The following is an 8,712-nucleotide window of genomic DNA, read 5'->3' on the forward strand; positions in this document are numbered from 1 at the left end:
TCTCTTCACCCCTAATGCAGTGTGTAAACTTTACACTGTCTGTCTTTGACCAGTTCCAGCGTCTCTTCACCCCTAATGCAGTGTGTAAACTTTACACTGTCTGTCTTCGACCAGTTCCAGCGTCTCTTCACCCCTAATGCAGTGTGTAAACTTTACACTGTCTGTCTTTGACCAGTTCCAACGTCTCTTCACCCCTAATGCAGTGTGTAAACTTTACACTGTCTGTCTTCGACCAGTTCCAGCGTCTCTTCACCCCTAATGCAGTGTGTAAACTTTACACTGTCTGTCTTTGACGGGTTTCCAGTGTCTCTTCACCCCTAATGCAGTGTGTAAACTTTACACTGTCTGTCTTTGACGGGTTTTTCCAGTGTCTCTTCACCCCTAATGCAGTGTGTAAACTTTACACTGTCTGTCTTTGACCAGTTCCAACATCTCTTCACCCCTAATGCAGTGTGTAAACTTTACACTGTCTGTCTTTGACGGGTTCCAGCGTCTCTTCACCCCTAATGCAGTGTGTAAACTTTACACTTTCTGTCTTTGACCAGTTCCAGCGTCTCTTCACCCCTAATGCAGTGTGTAAACTTTACACTGTCTGTCTTTGACGGGTTCCAGCATCTCTTCACCCCTAATGCAGTGTGTAAACTTTACACTGTCTGTCTTTGACCAGTTCCAGCGTCTCTTCACCCCTAATGCAGTGTGTAAACTTTACACTGTCTGTCTTTGACGGGTTTCCAGTGTCTCTTCACCCCTAATGCAGTGTGTAAACTTTACACTGTCTGTCTTTGACGGGTTTTTCCAGTGTCTCTTCACCCCTAATGCAGTGTGTAAACTTTACACTGTCTGTCTTTGACCAGTTCCAACATCTCTTCACCCCTAATGCAGTGTGTAAACTTTACACTGTCTGTCTTTGACGGGTTCCAGCGTCTCTTCACCCCTAATGCAGTGTGTAAACTTTACACTTTCTGTCTTTGACCAGTTCCAGCGTCTCTTCACCCCTAATGCAGTGTGTAAACTTTACACTGCCTGTCTTTGACCAGTTCCAGCGTCTCTTCACCCCTAATGCAGTGTGTAAACTTTACACTGTCTGTCTTCGACCAGTTCCAGCGTCTCTTCACCCCTAATGCAGTGTGTAAACTTTACACTGTCTGTCTTTGACCAGTTCCAACGTCTCTTCACCCCTAATGCAGTGTGTAAACTTTACACTGTCTGTCTTCGACCAGTTCCAGCGTCTCTTCACCCCTAATGCAGTGTGTAAACTTTACACTGTCTGTCTTTGACGGGTTCCAGTATCTCTTCACCCCTAATGCAGTGTGTAAACTTTACACTGTCTATCTTTGACGGGTTCCAGCATCTCTTCACCCCTAATGCAGTGTGTAAACTTTACACTGTCTGTCTTTGACGGGTTTCCAGTGTCTCTTCACCCCTAATGCAGTGTGTAAACTTTACACTGTCTGTCTTTGACGGGTTTTTCCAGTGTCTCTTCACCCCTAATGCAGTGTGTAAACTTTACACTGTCTGTCTTTGACCAGTTCCAACATCTCTTCACCCCTAATGCAGTGTGTAAACTTTACACTGTCTGTCTTTGACGGGTTCCAGCGTCTCTTCACCCCTAATGCAGTGTGTAAACTTTACACTTTCTGTCTTTGACCAGTTCCAGCGTCTCTTCACCCCTAATGCAGTGTGTAAACTTTACACTGTCTGTCTTTGACGGGTTCCAGCATCTCTTCACCCCTAATGCAGTGTGTAAACTTTACACTGTCTGTCTTTGACCAGTTCCAGCGTCTCTTCACCCCTAATGCAGTGTGTAAACTTTACACTGTCTGTCTTTGACGGGTTCCAGCATCTCTTCACCCCTAATGCAGTGTGTAAACTTTACACTGTCTGTCTTTGACCAGTTCCAGCGTCTCTTCACCCCTAATGCAGTGTGTAAACTTTACACTGTCTGTCTTTGACGGGTTTCCAGTGTCTCTTCACCCCTAATGCAGTGTGTAAACTTTACACTGTCTGTCTTTGACGGGTTTTTCCAGTGTCTCTTCACCCCTAATGCAGTGTGTAAACTTTACACTGTCTGTCTTTGACCAGTTCCAACATCTCTTCACCCCTAATGCAGTGTGTAAACTTTACACTGTCTGTCTTTGACGGGTTCCAGCGTCTCTTCACCCCTAATGCAGTGTGTAAACTTTACACTTTCTGTCTTTGACCAGTTCCAGCGTCTCTTCACCCCTAATGCAGTGTGTAAACTTTACACTGTCTGTCTTCGGCCAGTTCCAGCGTCTCTTCACCCCTAATGCAGTGTGTAAACTTTACACTGTCTGTCTTTGACGGGTTCCAGCATCTCTTCACCCCTAATGCAGTGTGTAAACTTTACACTGTCTGTCTTTGACCAGTTCCAGCGTCTCTTCACCCCTAATGCAGTGTGTAAACTTTACACTGTCTGTCTTCGACCAGTTCCAGCGTCTCTTCACCCCTAATGCAGTGTGTAAACTTTACACTGTCTGTCTTTGACCAGTTCCAGCGTCTCTTCACCCCTAATGCAGTGTGTAAACTTTACACTGTCTGTCTTTGACCAGTTCCAGCGTCTCTTCACCCCTAATGCAGTGTGTAAACTTTACACTGTCTGTCTTTGACGGGTTCCAGCATCTCTTCACCCCTAATGCAGTGTGTAAACTTTACACTGTCTGTCTTTGACGGGTTTCCAGTGTCTCTTCACCCCTAATGCAGTGTGTAAACTTTACACTGTCTGTCTTTGACGGGTTTTTCCAGTGTCTCTTCACCCCTAATGGAGTGTGTAAACGTATATACCTGCTTTACACAGGTGTGTATACACCATCCACAAGTTAGAGTCCTGGTGTCTCTTCACTCACATCTGAGTGCACGCCCAAAATTTTCACTCTTTCAATTCCTTTTAAACTTTCCCGCCAGACATTAAAACAGTTAAGATTAAATCCAAGAATAATCAATACAGTTCTAAAAGAATTATTGAGTAAAAAGATGATGCATAGATAAGATAAAGTGCAATCAGTCTGACGTACAGTGGCACAGTGCTCATTCAGTAAATGCACAGCTAAACACATGTGTTTTGAGTCTGGATTTGAATGTGACTACTGTAGGAGCACATCTGATCTCTTCTGGAAGCTGGTTCCAGCTACACGGCTCGCGTAATTGCTAAACGCAGACTCTCCTTCCTTTGAGTGAACTCTTGGTATTTCTAACTGACTTGATCTACATGACTACTAAAACTAAGGTCAGACCAAGATTCCTTACTTGATTTTTTGTTTTTGACCTCTAGCGTCAAGGAATGTTTTCACCTGGAGAATTTCATCTTTTTCAAATGTAATGACTTCAGTTTTGTCTTTGTTTAACTGAAGAAAGTTTTGGCACATCCAACTGTTGACTTCATCAATGCATTGGCACAGGGAGTCAATAGGCCCTATGCACAGCTGCACTACTTCCTGAACTTGTGCAGGCTCCTTTGTTTCCTGTCTGCCAGGATTGGCCAAACTGATTAATCCAGGTGTGTCTGACCAACAACAATAATCAGACACACCTGGATTAATCAGTTTGGCCAATCCTGGCAGACAGGAAACAAAGGAGCCTGCACAAGTTCAGGAAGTAGTGCAGCTGTGCATAGGGCCTATGGGGTTAGTGTGTAGTGTTTCTTTACGAATTGACATCGCCAACTACTGGCCTGGCAGCAAAATACAGAGTTTTTAATAGTTTTCTGTCTTCTGTATGTACATTTTTTTTAAACCACAAAGGAAAAACGTTTCCGTTTTTAGTAATTCGTTGTCATGTAAATTAAACTTAATTAGCAGTATTTTCATTTTGGATTAACTTTTCCTTTAATTGGGAATGTGAAGAAGAATCAACAAGTTGTAAATCTTTGCAAATGAATCACCAAGACCAGCTAAGTTCTCACTAATGTCTGTTTCCCTTCTATATAATGAGTATGTTGTTTCCTATAATGTAAATGTGAATTTGGGCACATGACCAGAACAACTGAACCGCTTAGTCTTTCAACAGCTGGGACTCATTTTCTAAATATTGGTACTCACTCTTTCAAACATCATTCTACTTACTCTTTCAACAGTTTGTTGCTAAATAAACAACAAGAAGAAATATATGATTAATTCTGAGTCTGATTCATTGATACATTTTTAGGGCGTTATATTGTTTTCCATTGTTCAGTACTGTTAAACACATGCTGCTGTATGTTTCCTTTGCTGTAATTTGCCTTTATTTCATGCCAAGTTGCATGATGACCACATAATATCTTGGTCAAAGACTGTGAGATCTTTTAAAAGTCTGTAGAGTTTGATTAGACACACAATTGCTTTTTGCATAGTTTATTTTTTTTTACGCCCTGAATTATTGACTCTCAACCCTACAAAATATCTAAGAAAAAAAAATCACCTTTAAAAAAAATGGATCTGTAATTTTCAGTCTCAAAATGCATTTAAAAAAGTTATTGGAAAAATCGTACAATTTGCATTCAGCATTACGGTGTAAAACAAGAGCATACACCTCGGGAATGAGCTCATGGAATTACATCATCAGATACAGGGATTTCCCTCCAAAACTTTTCAGTGGGGTCAGAGGAATGAAATACTATGAGTGTGATATGCGATAGTCCACATTAAGATTGATTTTAGCGGAGGAGGCATCTCTCCACACCACAGCTTAACTCTCATTTACTCCCAAGCTCTGAGATCCACCGTCAGATCCATGAGACGATTCCATTAGCAAGACACTGAGGGCAGGAAGTTAATGACCAACCATTTCTAAGCCAGTGCCTCAATTAGGTCAAGAACGGTTTGAGTCTGAGTTTATTTATTTATTTAATCCCTTTGCCTTGACCTCAGTTAATAAAGTGCACAGTCTCTGTCCAAACTGCACAGCAGACCTGTCAGGAACATTGCCTGGGTCATATTAAAAGAAAGATTTAAGAAATTGTATTTTGTTTTATAACATAGTAAAGCCTATGTTTAGGACCATTCATCTTTTTATTTTTTTGTCATTGCAAGTAGTGTGGAACAAGCAATATGAGATTGAAAAAAATGGGATTTATTGGTGATAAATATATAAACCTTGTTATTAACACAGTCAGTTTATTAGTAATATTACAAACATTACATCTGTTTCCACTGGGAGGGGTTTGTTTCTGTTTAAGGTGGGTGTTTAATTCTGTTTCCTGTGTTTTCAGTTAGTAACATGTTTGATTATCGCTTTCACCTGTGAATTGTTTTCATTGATTAGTTAGTCAGTTTATTTAAGCCTTGTGTTTCTTCTGTTCTTTGTGTGATCTCGTCGATGGATGTTTGGCTGTTCTGTTCACGGTTCCTTTGTACCAGTTATCCTGAGAAGTGTATTTAGAGTTCGTTAACATTAAATCTTTATTTTTGTATGCTTGCAACCAGACATGGGCAGTATTTCAATTAAATGTATTTTAAATATGTATTTAATTACTTTAGTGTATTTTGTCATTTGTATTTTGCAGGTGTGGAAAAAATAAAATGTAGTTTGTAACAAAATATTTCGAGGGAGTGTATTTGAGTATTTCAAATGCTTAAATACTTAAGAAAAATCACCATATGCTTATCACCATAGTAAATGATTTTGCCATATTTTCGGTCTGATGTTGGCAATGGCAATGTCCAGGTTCGATGCACGAAAATCACGTGACGCCTTGTAGACTGGGCTCCCTCCAAGAAGTGGCAACTATTTTCTCCCTATGGAGGATCCCTTTACCACTCTACAGATAAATCGTTGTGGGGAATTCAGCTTGCGTAACTACCCCGAAGTGATAAAATAAAATTCTGTATCAAAATTTAAGACAAGTAGCCTATACTTGATAGATTTACAGCTTTGCATCGTTCAAACATCGGCCGGAGATCATTTGTGATCAAAGGCTGACGTTGCGGCAATATTTAGCCGATTAGCAAATGATCTCTGAGCGACATCGTGCCGATGGAACTTCAAGCCTTAAGGCACGAGTAGAGTGACAGTGATAATATGGCTACGTCAAACACGTTTTGCTATTAAGGGCAGCCTACCACACCATTGATGTGAAAATTATATTTAATTCCCTTTTAGTTAGAACCATTTCTGTTTGTTATTTTGACTTGAACCCCTCCTGAAGATTCACGCTTCCTGTTATTCATTCCTGTGTTAATAAAAAGCTTACTTTTGACACTATTTCGTTTATTATGAAGAAAAGGCTTAATTGTCTTTATGCCTCATTTATTTATTTTTTTACTTTTGATTTTGGGGTGAAATTTGATTCATCTTTTGTTCTGCCTTTGTTTATCCCTTTTATGGGATTTTAAAACAAGTATTTTCAAAGCCCAACCTGTTGTATTGGTTGTCAAACCAGATTGCGGAACAAGGCATCCTGGCTTTTTCATACGTGACCTTGCATCACACATGAAATTGAGGGCAGGGGAATCCAGATGAGGTCTCGTTTCTGACAGTGCTGCTGTTTTCCCGTGCAGCACCAGACTGACTGATTAAAGAACAACCCTTAAATGGAGTTCTAAAAATGGGCGAAGAGGAAGAGGTCGTTATCCTTCATCAGTCAGCAGAGGAAGGGCCCTATGACCGTGAATGATGGCTCCTGTCTAACAATACCAAAATTATGGCACTTCATTTAGGCTACACTCTTAAAAATAAAGGTTCTTTATTGGCTTTTATGGTTCTATGAAGAACCTTTAACATCCATGTAACATATATATTCTAACATTTCTAACATTTCTATCCTTTAATTAAAGGCACAGTATGTAAGTTTCGCCGCTAGATGCCGTTATTCAAAACAATAACAAAGCTTGATGACGTCGTGAATTATAGGAGTTGTCGTCTTCACCTCCAGAGCCGATGGAAAGCAACCTGAAAGGACTCAGGCAATAAAATCTTTTTCATGGATGAGTTAATGTATTCAATTTTGAAGTGAACTTAACGCAAATTTAAAAGGAGCGGAGAGAAGTTTTGTACGCACAAATGAGCAAACATGAGCATCAATCGTTCAACAGCATATCAATCAAAACTGCCTGGCGTTGCAGAATGAAATTTCAAGGAAGAGACAGGATAGAAAGAATTTATGTTTTGACGCTGCACACTTTAAAAAATTGTATAGGTTATTTAAGCCTAAACTAAATACATTTCAGCATGAAGTTCATCAGGACACCTTGTGAATTATCATCTCAATGGCCACATGCACACTGCTGCTAGATCTGTCAATGGCTGGTTAAATCTTCAAAAGTCCCAACATCTAAAAAAATCCCAGAAACTGGATCTTAATATCTTGCCAAAGCTAAACTAGCGTTTGAACTTGTTGACTGAGACTGATGTGCTAGAAGCCTGCGAGGATTACATATGTAAACCCTCCACCCTGCTCTGTGCAGGCCTCGAACCCGGGTCTCCGGCGTTAGGCGTTCTAACAAGGAGGCTAAAGACTGCAGCGTCTGTCGCTAGAGCGCCTATTGAGATCATAGGAGTGATGTTTACTCGCACAGCGACTAATAGCTGGCGTCCGTTACACTCACCCCCCTAAACCTCACTCCCATCCGGGTCACGGCACCAATGTAACCCCTTCACCCGGGTCATACTTGCCCTGCTCTGTGCGGACCTCGAACCCGGGTCTCCCCGGCGTGAGAGTCAGGCGTTCTAACAAGCAGGCTACACATATAAGAAACAACTCTAACCAGCAAAGGTACTGCTGGCAGTGCTGGCTTTAAGAATTTAAAGAGAGTGAATCTTCTGTCCTTCTTTACAGAAACATGTGATTGTCATGAATTTCAAAGGGTCAAATAGGTCCAAAAAAGCAATTATGGATCTGTGCTTGTGGAGATTTTCTTCACCCTTGAGATGGAACAGAAGCTGCTCTTGTTATTGCAGTGTGGCTTTGGTTTGCTCACATTGGAGACTTCATATGATTCTCACTTGTGACATTTTTTGCAAATGTCACCATGAAGAGGGAGTTAAAGATGAGATTTCAGACTCCACAAATCCAAATTTACGGACTTAAAGCTCATAAATCATAATTTGTCAAGTTACGCCAAGTTAAGCTCTTTGTCATTTTTCAGGCACAATGGGTTTTATTTGAAACAGTAATATTGTTAAAATATCTGCTTTATATTAGAGTATATTTTAAAATGTAATTTATTCCAGTGATGCAAAGCTGAATTTTCAGCACATTTACTCCAGTCTTCAGTGTCATATGATCCTTCAGAAATCTTTTAAATATGCTGATTTGCTGTTTAACATCAATTATCAATGTTGAAACCAGTTGTGCTGCTTCATATTTTTGTGGAAACCGTGATATACTTTTTTTCAGCTGCACGGATTCAATATACTGTTACACACGCATTTTAAACACGCTTTCTCAAATGTTTACATTCACTTAAAGCAAAACTAAAGAACTTTTCCTCTGCGGTCCCCCTACAGGTTGGAAGCGGAATTGTCCATTACCGCTGTCGTAAATAATATAGTCTAACGCAGCTGTCGCACACTTGCTGTTTATCCAGCACCGGCTTTGGAATGAACGATGTCCACAGACAAGTTAGAGTATTTTGCTTGATTTCATGAAAGTATGATGTATTGCAACATCAGAAACTAAGAAAAACTAAATAATGACTATTGTATCGCAAGTCAAATTTGTAGTTTTCTTATGTCTCATTCGAACTACAGAAACGCGAACCGATCTGGCAAACTTACATA

Source organism: Phoxinus phoxinus (assembly GCF_949152265.1).
Source record: "Phoxinus phoxinus genome assembly, chromosome: 12".
Classification (NCBI taxonomy): Eukaryota; Metazoa; Chordata; class Actinopteri; order Cypriniformes; family Leuciscidae; genus Phoxinus; species Phoxinus phoxinus.